Source organism: Labrus mixtus, chromosome 13 (genome assembly GCF_963584025.1).
Source record: "Labrus mixtus chromosome 13, fLabMix1.1, whole genome shotgun sequence".
Lineage (NCBI taxonomy): Eukaryota > Metazoa > Chordata > Actinopteri > Labriformes > Labridae > Labrus > Labrus mixtus.
Genome location: NC_083624.1, coordinates 9,199,926 through 9,219,549, shown reverse-complemented (window position 1 = coordinate 9,219,549; position 19,624 = coordinate 9,199,926).

The following is a 19,624-nucleotide window of genomic DNA, read 5'->3' as shown; positions in this document are numbered from 1 at the left end:
CATACTAATTGTTTAGACTTATCCTATTTTTAAAGCATGATCTGTAGTTATTGACCTTTACTTGAGATGAAGGTCGTGTTTCTGATGTCCTCTGTCAGCTGCTGAATTTTGAGTGAAATGTGTTTACTACATGTTAGTTTGAGACTCCAATGGAGCCTCTCCTGCCATTATCACTCTTAGATCAGAGCTCTCATCTTTCCTCCATCCGCACAGTAAAAGCTTTCTTTAGTTGTTGAGAAGCTGCAGAGCTTCAGTGCGACAGATCAGGTGTCTGCAGAGCGACCTGAGGTCTGAGAGGAGGAGGGTTATTATCTCTGTCGGCTGACTCAGAGGACACCGCTGCTGCTGCTGTGGTTTCAAACACATCTGCTCCATCTCTTCTCTGAACAACACTCTGTGTAGTTATGAGAAAACCACAGCAGATAGAGGAGCAGCACAAGAGTGAGGAACAGCACACACAGAGGTTTATCTCTCATCAACAAGAGCACAAAACACTGGAAAAAACGCCTAATGATCTGTGTGCTCTCCATCCTCAAACTCAGAGGGGAATTCACTCGGAATCGATTGCAGTCACTAAAAGCTCAAAAAATTATGCATCATTTGCTCCCTCTATCTGCTCTCTCCCAAGGTCTAATTCACAAAGCATATATCCCTGATGATATTCAGGCACCAACACACCCAAATAGTTTTCCTGCTCTGTGCATTTTGCTCTTATGTGTCTGAATGTGGAGAGCAGCTATCTTCACCTTTACTCTCCTGCTACTGTTTTTATACACTGTAACATATCTCATTCATATACTGATGTAGTTATTAAAGAGAACTTGTGATCTTTTTCAACACCAAAAATAGAATGACTTCAAAGTGAAGTGGAAAAGTATGCATAACTACAGTATCAAAATGATATGTAAAGTCCCAATTAATATTAAAAAAAAGTATTTGTGCTAGCATCAGAGAAACATGATTCGTAACCTTTTTTTATAAATACAATTTTGACTTTTTCTCTGGACCGGTGTTCCACATGGGTTGGAAAAGTTAAGTTTGATGAGCAGGATCTGAAATGTAGAAAATATTAAATATAAATGGCCAGACTGAGAGATAGTGGTAACATAGTGTCATCTGCATACAATGAACATTACAGGCAGAGATGGTGTTGTGAATATATTTTGAATAAAGGAGGACCCAGAATGGATCCCTGTGGAACACCGGTTACATTTTTGAGAGTATTCTGAGGGGACCTCGAGTTATACCTGAGAGATTGACACAAACGTACTCACTCCTCATCAGTCAGCAGGCATGTTTCTGAAGCAGTGTTGTATTTAGGTGGAGAAGGTTTAAGAAATTTACCTCAGAAATAAAGAAGCATCAAATTGTACAAGGTTTGAAGAGTTTACTAAAGAAATAATGTTATTGTGCATGTCAAATTGCACTCAAACACTTTACAACATGCGACATCCATATGTAGAAAAAAACATAGATCAAGTGCAAGTGCTTTGTAACAAAAAAACAAGAAATAAAACATTCACATACAACATATCTGTATCCTGATCCTATCTGACCTGGCTCATTATCAGGTACCTGAGAACAGGCATTGTTTTCCTTTCTCAAAGTCTGGTGTTTAGATGGCTCCATCGTGTTTGGACACAAACTCATGGTGGACTGAAATGACCCTTAAACACAATAGTATCGAAGGCAGCAATGTCTCTCTGTGGTTGTTCTGGAGGTTACAGCTTGTCCCTGAGATGTCGGATCATTAACCAGCAGCTCCGTCGTCTGCAGCCACTGAGTCGGCAAGCAGGCTGACAACCCGAGACAAAAAGCATCAGACAGACAGAAAACAGGCCTCAGTCCAGGTCAGGACACAGGTGTGTCCTCCAAAGAGGTTTCTCAGAGTTCTTATCTCTGAACAGATGAGCACTGTTCCATAAAGTTAAATATTGTAGTATTCTGGCAGTGATGAAAACATTCCTTCAGTTGGAAATGAGCTGACGTACAGAGAGATGTGGTCGTATGCAGTCAGCTGGTGGTTCATTCTGAGCCAATGATTCCTCTCTGTATGAAGCTTTATGGACTCATTATGTCCCTGACCATCTGACCTGCTGGACAGACGGTCTGCAAGCACTAAGTGAAACATTGAAGCCTTTGAAGTCACATCTCTGAGAGGAAGTTTGATCCCCAGCTGCTCACGACCGGTGTTGGGGGGGGGGGAGGGTTCTGAAATGTAAATGAGCTCCACGGAAGATGGAAGAGCCTCAAAGTATTCCAGGAGAGATACATGTCGGGAGCCGTCAGTGCCTCAGCCCGACCCTCTGGAACTCTCTCCCTGTTGAAATTCGCACTGGTGAAAACCACTTGTTCACCAAGGCCTCAGTTAAAACTAATGGATATTGAGGCTAACTGTTTTACCCAGGGAGTCAGGGTCCAAAATCAGATCTTGACACTTGTTAGAGCAGGGTAAAAAAAACCTATGTTGACGATGTCAGGACATAGTTCGACTTCACTTCTGAGTGAACCCTAACCCTGTCACTTCAGCTTTTTGAAGTAACACAATACCTGGTGAAAATCCTCCTGCTGATTGTGTCCTGCAGTAACAGACCACCCTCTAAAATGTTCTCAAAGTGAAAAAGTATCATATGTCAACTGGAGGACATTTCTTTGCATCAGAGAGATCTCTGTTTTTTTTTCCTAGCCTGTATAAAACATTGACGTCTCCTCAGTGACATCACCCATTCAATGATTGACTTTGCCATATTGGAAATTCTGACTTGACCTAACTTTAGACCAATCTAGAAATGGTTGGAGCTGATGTGGGGTTTAAGCCTTCTGATAAACTGCTACACTATGCCCACATGTCTGTCAACTCAACTGCTCCCCTAATTATGCCAGTTATACATAACTCTTAGCCTGATGACTACATAACAAATTCACCCCCTGCAATTTCTCCAGAGTACTTCTCAGAAAAAAAATCCTGTTCAACATAGTGCCTTCTGCAAGCGTGAAGCACCTCTGCTTTAATCCAATCCAATTTTCTATGTCTGGCACATTTCACACAGACATAAAGGTTTTGTGCTTTACAGAGAGCCAACATGAATCCACCGTGAGAAAGAAAATCGTCTTCTTACAGTCAGGAACCCTCGAACAGATTTGATTTTACAGACATCTTCTGAGACTGTGTTTGCAGCATTTTGATGCTCAGTTCTCTTGGGTTTTTTTTTTTTTGTCAGCTGGAAGTTATGCCTCAATACACAAGAAGACTTCAAAATGATTTTGGAGCACGTTTAGCTCTTGTTTTCCACCAAAGGAAAGCATCAAAGTCTGCTCGGCTAACACGGCTGAAAGGACTTTTACAGTCTAATAAATGGACACACCAAGTTTCTCCCCTCTGCACTGACCCTGCAATAAAACCCCAATAAAAACCTGCAGTTATACACTCAACACACTGATGAAGAGCAGCCTCAGGTGCATTAAGGTGGTGGAGGAGTGTGCAGATCTCTGCAGTCATATTGCACCCCCCGCCCTCGCCCTCTCTCTGTGTTCTTAAGTGATAACAGCCACGGGCAGCGTTCACGCCTCATTTACTTTCATTATGGCGTCCTGTTCGCCTGGTCGCTTTGGCTCCCAGCCTCCCCGCTCATCCTCACAGAGGAGCAATCACTCAGCGACAGAAAACATCATGGACGAAGAGGAGGGGGGGGTCAGATAATCCAAGGTTTGTGGAACCAATTTCCCGTGCTCTAAAAGAATACTCAGAGGGCGAGCTGCTGCTAAAGCCTGGTCCACACTGAAGATTTTTTAAATCTTAACAAATGAGGACAAATAATGATAGACTTAAAAGTTCTGTTCCTATAGTGTGTAGAGAGCAACGATGTGACCAAAGGAGCACACTACACACTAACAGATACCTTCACCAACCCACACACAACACCAACACTTACACCAGTCCTCAGATCTCTGGTGTCCTGTGAGTCAAAGAATAGATTTTTAAGCACCTGTGTCCAGACGCTTCTCACCAGCACTCATTATTACTAGGTTACGAAAGTTAACTTCTGCTTCCCTCTGTAATGTCCATCATGGGTTTAAGATAACTCTGTGTGCTCAATATTTGCTGTGTGTCACCAAGAAAACATAAAAGCAATGTAAATGCGTTATGTATTGGCATCAGCAGCAGCTCTACACCTGAAACTGTTCCCTCAAAAAGATGAGTCATACTAGCGTCTCCTCCGCCATTGTTGTCGGCCAAGCTGATATCTGAAGTCCCGCCCTTTCTTGATTTTGATTGGTGAAGGAGAAGTTACATTGACGAGTATGGCGCTGATTCAAAAGTTGATCTGTTTTCAACTGAGAGCGCGGCAAACAGATATATTGTTTTTTCTCTCGAAAATGGTCGCTGCCAGTAAAAAAACCCTGTTGTCATTGGACACAGGCCCTAACTCATACTCCTTGTTTATTTAGCACTAAATGGTCCTGGGCCAAAATACATATCAGGCCTGCTAGTGGGCTACGTGGACAGGTTTGGACAGGTTTACTCACTCCATGCATTGTTAAGTGGAGTTACGATTACAGCTCGATAAGTCAATTTTTTGGGACTTCTATCTTTGTCCCAGTATACAGGCAACCAGGGAGTATCCATATTAAATTATATATTTTTTTTAATTCTGTTTTCAATTGCCATCTTTTTCACTATTGAACTTGTTTCTTTCAGTTAATCATCATCATGTCATTTATTTTCTAGTTTGTATTTTAATATGACAATATGGATTAATGTCAAATTTCTTGTATAATGATTCTAATGTTCCTACTGTAGTGTTCTGTTTTAACTCTTAAAAGGGCTTTGTATGAATGGAGTCATAACCAGGCTGAAGGGCCATGGCAAATAGGGGAAGGACACGATAGTTGACTGCAAATAAGAATGATTTATAGTGAAAAGGTAAACACTTGAAAGTATTATTGCAAACATGGAGTGTGTCCGTCAGTACAGTTAGATGTGTGCATGTGTGCCGAGCAAAATATAAAAAAGTCCGAAATGTGCAGATGATGGTGAGAGAGAGAGAGAGAGAGAGCCACACTGGGGCTGGACTTTATGCCCTGAGAGCAACAGGCCCAGGTGATCCGAATTGGACTTGGACTGGAGAATAAGGGAGACAGAACCAATTAGAAGACGCCTGACTATAAAGGTACAAAGGTCACAATGGTGCTTTAGAAATGAAATCACTTTGCCTTACAGTCCTTGTGTTCTCTTTCGATTCTTCTTCTGCCCACATAAAAAAGAGGATTTAGTGAAATACAGAAGAGTGAGAGTTAGTCTGAAGAGGAGCTGTGACACTGATCTGACACCTGAGACGGAGAGGTGTGATAACAGAGTCTGATTTGAGGAGACACTTCATCCCCTCTGTTTGACCTCTGACCTCTGATTCTCACAGGTAAACTGACTCTTTAAAGACAGTGACAGGACGAGATGTCTCCTCTGTGACAGCTGTCTGTGGAGGACGAAGCCCATGCAGCACCTGTCAGGTCTCAGATTTATATTTTTATCACAAAAGAAACACAGTTGTACATCGATCATGTTCTGAGTTTGAGAAAGTGTTGAACCAAAGATGAAGAGCAGTAGATGTATCATGTATCAAATGCATATCTGCAAATCATTTCTGTTAATTAAACAGAGTACATTAAATGAAGGGGTTCCACTTTTCCCCTCTGATATCTTTATACTTTGCTGATGAAAAATAAGGGTGCTGTGTTGTCAGAAATAATCCAGGTCAGGGTCGGAAGGTGAGTCCAGCCGTCTGTTGTAACACTTAGTTTTAATTATTCCCAAAAGTTAAAAAAAAAATTGACAGGTTTGTCTCCAGGACCACTAACCTCACTAATATTAACGATCATTTGGTGATTTCTAGCACGGTGCATGTATGCCTCTTTCACATTTTAACCCTCATTCTTAACCATCCTGTCAGTGCTACAAACGTGAGATTATATACAGACGACTCTGAGATCTGCGACAGGGTGTGTGTGTGTGTGTGTGTGTGTGTGTGAGAGAGAGAGAGAGAGGTAACCAGACACAGTCTCACACTCTGCAGCCAAATCAATTAACACTCATCTATAATTTACAGTATCCACCTGCAACAGCAGCACTGTTAGCAGCTAATTGTGAAGAGAGTCATGTTACACTCTCTGTCAGATGTTTGATTCTTCGTCAAAGTGAGAAGTACTGAGACAGTTCACACCTGGGTTTGGGTTGAATTAATTTACCAGATTTTCTACAGGACACAGAGATAAGAGAGAGAAAACAACATTTTTTAGGTAAGTTTAGTCTGTTGTACAATAACGACTTCAGATGGCCAACTTTCTAACGCTGATTCTTAAGAGTTTAAATCATGTAAAAAACTGATTTCACACTCTGAGCTCGTTGTCTCAGTTTGTTTTCGAAGCTGCTGAGTTTGTTTAACGTTCTCCTCGTTCTGCACTGACTTCGGCTCGGATCACTGATCAGACTTTGATTTTAAAGAGGAGCAAACAGACCCGGGTGTGCAGAGTTGTGTGGAGGTTTCTCAGCCTCAGCTGGTTTGAGTCACAGCAGGAGATAAATCAATGAGACAGGTTGACTCGTCTCTTTCATCAGACTCAGAATGAAACACTGTGGAGGAGAATGAAGATGTTTACCTGCTAATAAAGATGACTTTTTTTATTCTGTGAACACACTGCAAAAGGCTGAAAGGTCAGACTGAGTCAAAAAGAGATAACAAAAAGAGCTCTGCTCTGTTTCATTTCATCAGGTGTTACCACCTTGTTATGTTCTGCATACAAATCTCTATCTGTTAAATGAAGTTTTCTTTTTCTCATGGTTTGAGTTATCCATATCTTCTGATGACAATTTGAGAGGTTAGGATGGAAGTGTATTACTTGGCAGTCCCTCAGCGCTCTGCGAAAAGTTCAAGTGGACGTGCATGATAAGAGCGGGCGCAGCTACAGTCTTGGTGCACTCTGTGTAAATTAAAGTCATGAAGGCAGTCACAGCTAAGTCTAAGGTATAAGACCTCCTATTTATGTGCCCAGCTGGTGCACTCAGCTCCTGGTCGTCTTTTTTAAAAGCTGTGATGCTGACAAGCACACCAATCTGATGAACGCCCTCCTCCTTCCTCTCACTGCTCTCCACCTGCAGACTGACAACAAATATCCACACCACAGACAGACCACACTCTCGCAGACTAAACCCTTTATGCCACAGACAAGATAATCTCAAAAAGTGCAGAGTTACAAAGAAATACAGAGATGGCTTTTCTGTTTGAATCTTTTCTGTCAGCAACTGAACAGAGAGCCGCTGGAGAGTAAGACATTAACAGTTCTAATAATAATGTTGACTAATGAAAACTCATTAATAGGTGATGTATAGGCTGACAGTGTAAAGTGCAACTCAGTCTGTCACACGACATTTAGCTCAGGTGTGATGTCAGAGATTCTCTGTATGTCTGCAGACAAAAAAAACACCAACAGATTTACAACAGCAGAGGAAGTTCTTAAAAAAAAGAAAAAGCTGGACCTATGTTGTGTTGCTGTTTGGTCACATTAGTCGAGCACACACTCTGAAAGTAGACACTGACGTGACTGTCCGTTTCCATGGCAACAGACTGGATGACTCCGGCGAGGGGTGCTGCTGGTGTAACGTGCGGTTGGAGATTACTATGAGAGGCTGTGAGTCTCATCTGACAGCAGGCAGCAAGTGGACCAAATAACACAGAAACAACGTAAATAACCTTCAGCTCGTTTATAGGCGCCCCCTGTGGATGAATCAAGATGTTTTCCCTTTTCTGCACATGTGTAAATTGTGTTTGTGGACACACAAAGAAATAGTTGTCTTGAAATTGAAATGTCTATTGTGCAAGTCACAGAGACTCTTTGGTGTGGTGGGTGCTGTGCGTCACTTTGTTTGACACCTTCTCTGCACCAGGGTTAACACACATGCATAAAAAATAACAGTAAAGAGATACTTGAGCTTCTCTCTGAGGGTCTTGTTCGGTCTGTTTCAATGAAAACTGCCGTCTGGAGCTTTAAAATAACTCAATCGATTTCTAAACGTCTCAGCAAGGAGTACTTTTTTTGGAGTGTCAACACAAGAAGCGAACAGCCAATCAGAATTGTTCTGGGTCCACCGCATCAACAGGCATCAGTTGAATGCTGCAGAAACTCGTCTCCATTCAGTGTGAACAGAAACAGTGTAATTTGGTGACGTTCCTGCATATTGACACAGGCCGATTTGGCTTCCTGAAAGCAATGCATTACCTGTTATTGATGACAAAATCCCAGCTGTTATCATCCTGCTGCAGAGAGAGATGCTGTCGTCTGCAGAGCTGCAGCTTCATTCAGTGTCCTGAGCTCTTCTCCTCCTCCTCCTCCTCCTCCTCCTCCTCCTCCTCTCAGGTCTCCTTAAAGATTCCGGATCAAACAGGATTCAGGTGTTTTATTCTGGTTTAATCTCACTTATAAAATCATACAACGACACATGTACCTCTCATGTCAGCAGAAACATGAAATATCAGAACATGTGCAGATCTCGGAGCCATCAGTCATCCTGACACTTTGACACAATGATCATCAAAATCTGCAAACTTTATCGATTCTCAGCCGTGAGCGTTGACAGGAACAAAAAAAATAAACTGTGTGGAGTGACACACACATCCATCACACACAGGCAGCAAAGATTTCAGCCTATCTTTCAGAGGTTATGACTGAAAATGTAAAGTGAGAATTTGATGACCAACATGGCTGCTGAGGTCAGCATCATCATGAATCATGGTGTCACAGATCATCACTTTACAAAGCCATGGATTTAAGTTCATGAGATTCTGTGTTGCGCAAACATCTGCAGATTTTTTGTGCTGTTGTCTGCTGAACTAACCTGTTTGAAGGGTGCTAGTTGAATATCTTGTAGCCTGGAAATGTCAAACAAAGGGTTAATCTTTTTCTTACGTTTGTTTTATGGATATTTCATTGCTTTTAAAGGTCATCAAACCGGGACCTGGTCAGGCTCATGTAGCTGGAAGCAGCAGGACGGATCAATTGAGAAAGAGTTAATGAAGGAGGAGGAGGGGACATGGGGCGGCAGCAACATGTCTAATGTGTCTTTGGACAAGACACTTAACCCCAAGTTGCTCCCGCTTTTTCAGCGGTGTTTGCATGTGTATGAATGGGATTAGTTACAACCTCTGGCAACCTCTGCCATCAGTGTGTGAATGTGTAGGTGTGACATGCGGTGTAAAAATGCTTCATATAGAAGACAAGAAAGGCGCTATTCAAGCTTAAGTCAATTTACCATTTACATGAACTCAGCTGAGAGAGGTTTCTGTCAATCCTCACAGCAGGTGTGTTAATCCTCCGTCTATACCCCACACCTGGCTGCCTGAGCTGGACGCGTGTCTTCTTCTGTTCCCAGCTGAAGGTCTCTAACTTTTCACATTTGTATCCTCAGGTGTCTCTCAAGAGTTTTTCCATTAGTCGTTAACTTTTATCTGGACAGTAAACTGTAGCTGTGTGAGCCTGTAAAGCTCACCGAGACATTTTATGCGCCGCTAATAAACCTCACTTCCTGCTTGAAGCTGCATGAACTCACAACATCTCTGTCAGGAGGGTTTCCACATCTAAAGACTGAGAATCTTCTAGACTGTCAGCTCACATGGTTTACTGACTAAATCTGGGAAGTGATTGATTACAAAAATGTCCTTTAAGTAAATGATGGGAGTCATCTCCACCCTGCGAGCTGATTTCATTTCCTCTTTTGGGGTAAATTAAGCCCAGGAATTAATGTGTTATCCCACAATGTATTGGTTAAATTTATTGCAGAAGTGGGGCACTGATGGCTGAGTGGTTAGCTTGCACACCCTATGTTCAAAGGCTGCAGTCTCTTAGTGTAAGAGAGCATAATCTTTTCATGTATGTGAGTGTTTACATTAGTGATGGATGTCCCTCCTGGAGTGTGTTACTGTGGATAAAGAGCAGGTCGGTGTCCTCTGACGGAGACAGCGGGACATTAATCATCAGCAGCAGAGGGTAATGGTGTCAGACATTTCAGGGAACCACAAAGGTCACACTCACAGCTTCTTTTAATGTCAGACACTCCGAATAAACCCTCGACCACAGGCATTGATTTCCCGATATCCTGACAAGGTTTTTCTTTACCAAAAAGAGAGGTCACGGTTTTCTTTTACTCAGGGGAGGCATGGTTCAGAAACAGAGCGGGGGAAAGTCGAGGTCAGGGGATAAAACTGTGACTGCGGAAAGTTCTACTGGAGATGATGAGCTGAAGAGGTGAAAAGGGGACGATAAACGGAAGTTGGGCAGAATAAAGGCTGCTGAAACGATTGTGCAAAAGTCTGTACGTGTTCTGTGTAGGAGCAGCAGTTTATCCATCTTGTTATCCTTGTTATTCACACAAATTACATGAACCCATCTGTTACATAATTACAAATTAAAGGAGCAATATGTAACTCTTACAACTAAAATGGGTACTGCATTTCAACATCAAAACATTGTAGAGAGGTTCCCCCCCACCCCCTACGCCCCGTAAAGCTTTATTTTGCAGCTAGACTTTTGCAGATTTATCTCAGCAGCTATATTTTTGCAGCTTTATATTTTCGGCTTTTTATTTTTGCATCTTTTTCTCTGCAGATATATTTTTTGCAGATTTATCTCTAATGCTATATTTTGACAGCTTTATATCTGCATCTATATTTCAGAGTTCAAACTAAGAGTTGAAGCAGTTCACATTCCCCACACGGCGCTCAGACGGTGACATACAGCCTGTCCACATTAGCATAGGAAGCAGGCTGCCTATCAGAGAAAACACTTTGTGAAATGTGACAACACATCGTTCAGCAGGGATCCAGACAAAAGGCCGCCCGCCTGTAATACATCACTCTCAGCTGACATTTTAGCTGCTTCACCAGCAGCACCAGAATAAAGAGATCTCATTGGAAGTGCACCAATCAGACGCAGTGCTGACAGTCATGTTTTATTCATGGATGACAGAAAACACAGATCAAGAGCTGCTGGTGAATGACTTCACTAATGGGAGAAGTCAAGAAGTGGCACTCATGACCGAGAGGCTGGTCGCTGCATATAAATGATGAAACCTCCTCAGAAACATTTTAAAAGCTCCGTCCGCACACACCACACTTCAGGTTTATCTGGGGACAGGAGGGGTCACAACTTGCGGGCAGATAAATGATTCTGTGGCTGAGGAAATGACAGAGAAATAATTAGAAAAAGAGGAAGAAGAGTAATATCTGATGGCCTTTTCGTCCAGAGAAGGTAGGCGGTTTTAAGGCACCCCCACACGGCCATTTTGCCCCAAGCCCCTCGGATTGCCAGGCAAATGGCAAACCAACAGGTGCTGCAGCGATGGAAGCGGGAGAGAACTGGTTCAGATAGAAGTGATTGTACCCGACCTAAAAAGCCTCTGCAGTGTCCACCACTTGGCAACCTGCGTGAGCATCGACTCTAGGGATGAGGGGGGGAGGGGGTGTGGGGGGGTGGCATCTCTCTAGATTGAATTTGGACTGCAGTACCCATTTTAAACACTAGGTGTCAGAGTTACATATTGCTCCTTTAACGTGTGAAAAATCTCCAGTTAAATGTTCTATCTGACGTCAGACTCTTTCAAAGTGTCTCACTTTACTCTGTCAGCAAAGAGACTCATTTACAACATAAACCAGTGATGTTGAATAAATACAATTATCAAAATAGAGCAAATAAATCTGAGCCCTGTGCATATGCAGCTTCAACAATTTACCCACTAGACTTGAGAAAAATTTGAGTAATTAGAGGAAAACTGTCAAATTGCCAGAGGGAGAGGGCAAGAAATTGAACGATTGTTGAGTTTGCATTTTTTAAGATGATGTAAATAAGCAGAACTAACAAAATGTGTAAAATTGAACACAGGAAATCAGAAAACTCACATAGTCCTCCTCTCTTTTATTACTGAGTTTTAATACCAGAGACCATTTGTTGCTATGTGTGAAAAACTGTTAATATAAATTCTTGTTAATCTGAGAATCCTCATTCATTCATCGATCTCATAGTTTGATTGACCTCTCTGGTACAGTAAAACTGGTGGTTTAAGTATATATTTATATTTATGCTGGACGAGCCTGTGGAAGCTGCAGGCGGAACGCCTTGTTCGCTCAAGTGACAATAAAGTTATTTTCAGTGTGCCACAGTTTATGTATGTTTTCCCTGGTATTTAATGTGTTCATATCTTGTTCACTTGTTTTTGGGCACATATTTACTTTCACATATATTGTTCTGCACACAGATTTGCGTTCTCTTATTGTTGTTCACATATATTGTGGTTCACATATACTGTTGTTCACATATACTGTTGTTTACATATACTGTTGTTTACATATACTGTTGTTCACATATACTGTTGTTTACATATACTGTTGTTTACATATACTGTTGTTTACATATACTGTTGTTCATATATACTGTTGTTCATATATACTGTTGTTTACATATACTGTTGTTCATATATATTGTTGTTCACATATACTGTGGTTCACATATACTGTTGTTCACATATACTGTTGTTTACATATACTGTTGTTCACATATACTGTTGTTCAAATATACTGTTGTTCATATATACTGTTGTTCATATATACTGTTGTTCACATATACTGTTGTTCATATATACTGTTGTTCATATATACTGTTGTTTACATATACTGTTGTTCACATATACTGTTGTTCATATATACTGTTGTTCACATATACTGTTGTTCATATATACTGTTGTTCATATATACTGTTGTTCACATATACTGTTGTTCATATATACTGTTGTTTACATATACTGTTGTTCATATATACTGTTGTTCATATATACTGTTGTTCACATATACTGTTGTTCATATATACTGTTGTTCACATATACTGTTGTTCAAATATACTGTTGTTTACATATACTGTTGTTGTTCATATATACTGTTGTCCACATATACTGTTGTTGTTCACATATACTGTTGTTGTTCATATATACTGTTGTTCACATATACTGTTGTTGTTCACAGTGTAACAGAGAGTGCAGAGTGCGGCAGATGAACAGAGGTCTGGCCTGTATAATTATGAAGGTCCCCTCAGTGTCTTCATACATATTAATGACTGCGTTTCTGTTGACACAGTGAGTGACTCTGACACAGTTAACGCTGACACTGAGGAGCAGCTGAGCTCTGCAGCTAACCTCTTTATTATCACACACACACACACACACACACACACACACACACACACACACAGACACACATTAAAACTGTGCCTGTTAGAGACCTGTATTATCAGGTATGATGGGCCAGTTACTGAAAATTACTGAGTTACTGCATTATAAATTGGACTATTTACTTGGGAAAGTGACTCTAGCATTGACTTTTTGCTTCAATACTCACATTAATGAGCACATTATTTAGTGTTGCTGTGGCAGTGAGAGAAGAAATAACCCTTGCAGTATCATTGTAGCCATTTTTATCATGTTGATATTTCTCTAATAAGTCCTCTGGAGACAACAGACTCAACAGTAAATATGAAGCATGTCGTCAACAACATATCTTTCTATAGGTCTGTTTAGTCCTGGCTTGCAGATCATGGAGCTGGTGGTGTTGAAATAAAGCCTTGTCTGTTTAGATAGTGTGTCCTCCTTGATCTGCAGAGCTTACGTGAGATGCCTGGGTCTCCGGTGTTTGCAGCCCGGGGCTCTCTGACTACTAGTTTAGTAGAAGCGTGTTATTTATTTGGTACTGCGTGAGATTAGAATTGCTATTCTTGTCAGTGGATGAAGTTTTTCCTTCCTGCGCAGAGACAACAATTCACCATTATATTCCTGTTGTTTAACTCGAGCAGAGAACAAATAATGTTGGTATTTCTGAGACAGAAAGCACAGCATGTGTGTGTGTGTTTACTGCACGCAACGTTCTTTCTCCCAGGATGCTACTGTGCTGACTTTAGTGTGACCTCACCTGCAGAATCGATGGCAATAAACTTAAATCTCATGTAGTTGAAATGACTGTAATTGTAACGGGGTTATTGAATCTGAAAGTCACTATATGTTAGTTATAACAAATAGTGATGGAGTTACAGTAACACGTAATTGCCAACCCTGATTATCAGAGGATCAGCAGGAGTAGAAGATACATCTGAGCAGGTTTAGTCTTTGTTTTTTCTTCTTCAGTACTCTTGGTGTTTGTTCAGTTTCCTCACAGCTATGCCGTATGTCCTCTGTGTGCTGTTGTTTTGTGTTGTCTTGTTCAGAGCAGCTCTATCAGGATTTATGTGACGGCACAGGAGGACATTAAAGGGACATCACGGGGGTTTTATTGTTGTGTTTTCAGCAGGAGACATATCAATACACCTGAGATGGATGAACATGTGCTATCTGATCTCGTGTGTTTTGAGCAACATTTGAAGATAACGCTGTTGTATTTTGACATGTTGGAAAGAAGGAAGTCGTTCAAACTTAGAAGTCGTAGTCTAGGTCTTTTTGTAATTTTTTTCCCCGTAAAGTGAGCATCACACTTAAATGCCTTTTTGCCCAGTTCAGTTCTAAACTTTTGAACGGACTGAGACCGAAGATTAGAAGTTCCTGTACTCCTCTGACTAATATATGTGGACAAAGAAGACCATCAAACACAGTCATACCACATGCAATGAGGAACCTCAGAGCTCCAGAGCATGTTAGCTTTGAGATGAGGCGTGCACTTACCACGTCAGAGGCATCAGCATAAAAAGTTTGCTTTAGACACGTTTTGATCAAAGTTATTGACATACAGTAAAGAATGAATGGGAGTGTCCCTAGGGCAGACCCCTGAGGCACACCTTTTGTTACTTTCAGAGAGATAGAAGTGCAGTCCTCTGCCTGCCACACTGAGATCTGTCTGGAAGTTATCAAAACAGTTGACAGTTTGTTCAGACAGTCCTGCTCTAGATAGTCTTTGCTTGAGCGAGGTGTGGAGAGCTGCTGAGGTTGTACTGTATCTTTTGGTTCTGTTGTTTTATCAAACTGTGACCTCCTGCAGTGTGTTTTGGCTTGAAACTCAGACGACTTCTGATATCAGCTTTTTCATCAACAATGGTGTAGAAGAATCTAATCTTGAATTTTTGAGGGTGACATTTCCAGGTATAGAGCTGCTGCTAATGCCAGTGTACAATTAATTTACAGTGTTTTCATGTTCCATTGGTGCTATTCTTTGAATAGATGGAATGGAATGGAGTGAATATGCAGATATCAAATGTACTACAAACGGAAACCGGAACCCTTCCCATGCTGAAAATCCAGACCCCTGTGTACAGATTCCACATTTCTATGTAAAATCTATAAATCTGGATTAGTGTCTGTGTGTGTTTCCTGACAGGAAGTCGATGCTGATTGGTCGATTATAATCACACCTGCTTCTGAAGTCGTTATGTGAGCTCAGCTGTTGTTGGAGGATCACAGTTATACACATTCAGAGAGTTAACGTTGTCCTGAGGGAGGGGTCAGCTTTCTCTTTCTTTCTACAGGTGGTGCATCAGATCAGAGACAGACAACACACATTAATCCTGTAATGGCCCCCCGAGCGGCTGTATGCCATTACTGGTCAGGTGATGTGTGGCGGGGGGGCAGTTATCAGCACTGTGACTGCTAAATGACTTTATAAGCTGCTCTGCAGAGACAATGGCTCTCATTAATCCAATCAGAGCACTGCAGCAGCATCCAGGGCAGGACGGAAGCAGCACAGAGTGGAAAAACAACAGAAAGTCCTATTTTCAACCTAAATCTGCAGAAACAGATTGTTCTGCTGGAGGAGAATGTGTCAGTCCACGGTCTGTTTAAAATGTGGTTGTAGTCTCAGTGACGTGACCCATTAGGTTCTGGAGCAGACTTTGAAATATTTCTATATTGGATATACTGTCTATACTGGAGGTGAGGCGGGGCTTAAGCCTCCTGACAAACAGCTACGATACATACACCTGTCAGTCGGTCTGAAGATGCCAAACTAGACAATCACTCTGGAACTAGCTAACATTACGAACAACTTCACATTATTTTAAAGATTAAGGAACTTTGAACATTTGGATTGCAAGCTTTTTGACTAAGTTGAATCCATTTACTAAAAGTTAAATCTCCAGCAACTACAGTCTACCTGTCCTCACAGCTACAGTCCTCATGTCCTCACAGCTACAGTCCTCCTGTCCTCACAGCTACAGTCCTCCTGTCTTCACAGCTACAGTCCACCTGTCCTCACAGCTACAGTCCTCCTGTCTTCACAGCTACAGTCCTCATGTCCTCACAGCTACAGTCTACCTGTCCTCACAGCTACAGTCCTCCTGTCCTCACAGCTACAGTCCTCCTGTCCTCACAGTTACAGTCCTCATGTCCTCACAGCTACAGTCCACCTGTCCTCACAGCTACAGTCCTCATGTCCTCACAGCTACAGTCTACCTGTCCTCACAGCTACAGTCCTCCTGTCCTCACAGCTACAGTCCTCCTGTCCTCACAGCTACAGTCCTCCTGTCCTCACAGTTACAGTCCTCATGTCCTCACAGCTACAGTCCACCTGTCCTCACAGCTACAGTCCTCATGTCTTCACAGCTACAGTCCTCCTGTCTTCACAGCTACAGTCCTCCTGTCCTCACAGCTACAGTCCTCCTGTCTTCACAGCTACAGTCCTCATGTCCTCACAGCTACAGTCCACCTGTCCTCACAGCTACAGTCCACCTGTCCTCACAGCTACAGTCCTCATGTCTTCACAGCTACAGTCCTCATGTCCTCACAGTAACGATCTACCTGTCCTCACAGCTACAGTCCTCATGTCCTCACAGCTACAGTCCTCATGTCCTCACAGCTACAGTCCACCTGTCTTCACAGCTACAGTCCTCATGTCCTCACAGCTACAGTCCTCATGTCCTCACAGCTACAGTCCTCATGTCCTCACAGCTACAGTCCTCCTGTCTTCACAGCTACAGTCCTCCTGTCCTCACAGTAACGATCTACCTGTCCTCACAGCTACAGTCCTCATGTCCTCACAGCTACAGTCCTCATGTCCTCACAGCTACAGTCCACCTGTCTTCACAGCTACAGTCCTCATGTCCTCACAGCTACAGTCCTCATGTCCTCACAGCTACAGTCCTCATGTCCTCACAGCTACAGTCCACCTGTCCTCACAGCTACAGTCCTCATGTCTTCACAGCTACAGTCCTCCTGTCTTCACAGCTACAGTCCTCATGTCCTCACAGTAACGATCTACCTGTCCTCAAAGCTACGGTCCACCTGTCCTCACAGCTACAGTCCTCCTGTCTTCACAGCTACAGTCCTCCTGTCCTCACAGCTACAGTCCTCCTGTCCTCACAGCTACAGTCCTCCTGTCCTCACAGCTACAGTCCTCATGTCCTCACAGCTACAGTCCTCCTGTCCTCACAGCTACAGTCCTCCTGTCCTCACAGCTACAGTCCTCATGTCCTCACAGCTACAGTCCTCATGTCCTCACAGTAATGATCTACCTGTCCTCACAGCTACAGTCCTCATGTCCTCACAGCTACAGTCCTCATGTCCTCACAGCTACAGTCCTCATGTCCTCACAGCTACAGTCCTCCTGTCTTCACAGCTACAGTCCTCATGTCCTCACAGTAACGATCTACCTGTCCTCACAGCTACGGTCCTCCTGTCTTCACAGCTACAGTCCTCCTGTCTTCACAGCTACAGTCCTCCTGTCCTCACAGCTACAGTTTTGATTAATCCACACATGTATTAAAACCAAGTTCCTCACACAATCAAGAGTCCTGATCACTGTCCTTTTTTAAAACTGTCACAGTTTAAACTTTCGGATACGAGAGGGCGGCAGTGGAGAAGCCCCAACCAAAGATATAGATATTAAAGGTTCTATCCTTGCAGAGATGTGATTGTGTGTAAACGTGACATCGCAGCAGCGGACTGAGGATCAGCTGTTTATCCACACCAACGTTACAGCTGAGCTCATCAGATCTGATCGGTTTATTGATCCAGAACATTCTCTGTGACAGAGCGACCCGACGGAGTGTAAACCTGCACAAGTTCATTACAGAGAGGAGACGGAGCGAGAGGAGGGACAACACAATCATGTTTCTGTTTGTTTTAACTGGGAGAGGAGCACACACACACACTTTGTCAGTGTTTATCAGAATGTGTGTTATTGATCAGTTTGAGGGTCACCTTTCTGCATCACCAGGGTTCACCTGTCCTGTCCTGATAAGCGATGGAGGATTTAAAGAGGCCAATTAAAACATTTTCACATGACAGCAATACATGCCCGTACTCCTCCGACACCATTACTCTCAGAATAAATAGTATCATGAGTTACAGCAGCTGTGTGATGGTATTTAATAAAGCTGCCGTCTTTATTCAAACAGACGTTTTTAATTATACTGGCGCCTGCAGCGATGTAACCGCCTCGGGTTACACTGACGGTTCAGTCTTAGAGAGCTGTTAGAGGGTTACTGATCTGTGATAGAGCTGGACCTCATGGGGGTGATTTTACAGGAGCAGTTGTTGTTTTTATGTTGTCAGGTAAACATAAAGGCTGAACTACTAAGAGATGATTTATGCTCCATTTTCCCCAAACAAGTCCACAAGTGACTTCTTCTTCTCCTGCTTCCTTCCACTTCTTCTTCTGCTTCCTTCCACTTCCTCTCATCCTTCCTTCCACTTCTCCTCCTTCCTTCCTTCCTTCAAATCCTTCATTCCACTTGTCCTCCTTCCTTCCTTCCACTCCTTCCTTCCACTTCTCCTCCTTCCTTTCACTTCTTATCCTGCTTCCTTCTTCTCCCACTTCTCCCCCTTCCTTCCACATCTGCTCCTGCTTCCTTTCACTTCTCCTCCTTCCTTCCTTCCACTTCTCCTCCTTCCTTTCACTTCTTATCCTGCTTCCTTCCACTTCTCCTCCTTCCTTCCTTCCACTTCTCCTCCTTCCTTTCACTTCTTATCCTGCTTCCTTCCACTTCTCCTCCTTCCTTCCTTCCACTTATCCTCCTTTCTTTTACTTCTTCTCCTGCTTCCTTCTTCTCCCACTTTTCCCCCTTCCATCCACTAACTCTCCTCCTTCCTTCCACTTCTTCTACTGCTTCCTTCCTCTTCTGCTCCCACTTCTCCTCCTCCTCCTCTCTTCTTTTTCTCAATTCTTCTTCTCCGTTTCTCCTCCTTCTAAGCTTGATTTTTTATTTGGATTGACGGATTTGAGCATGTTTACATTAAGGATTTATTTTGTGTACCGTGAATAAACTGAATTACAAAGACTAGTATTCAATTCTGATTATGGTCACATTACAAAAACTGGAAAATACGTCTTTATTAAGATGTTTTAATTGTACAACCAGAGTTTAAAAATGTTCAAATCAATTCAAGGATAAAGATCATTTTGAAATTCAAAAACTACTTTTTTCTTACCCGATCTTTAGAAGATCTGTAGAACAGAAATAACACGAGACAAATGCTGGGACAAGGTTAAGAAGAATAAAGTGATTTTATTTCTGATCACAGTGAACGGTGTTTCTCTCTGTGTGCAGTCTATTCAGCTGCATGTTTCTTCTTCTCAGTGATGAGGAGCAGCGTTTATGTGAGCAGACTTGGACTGAA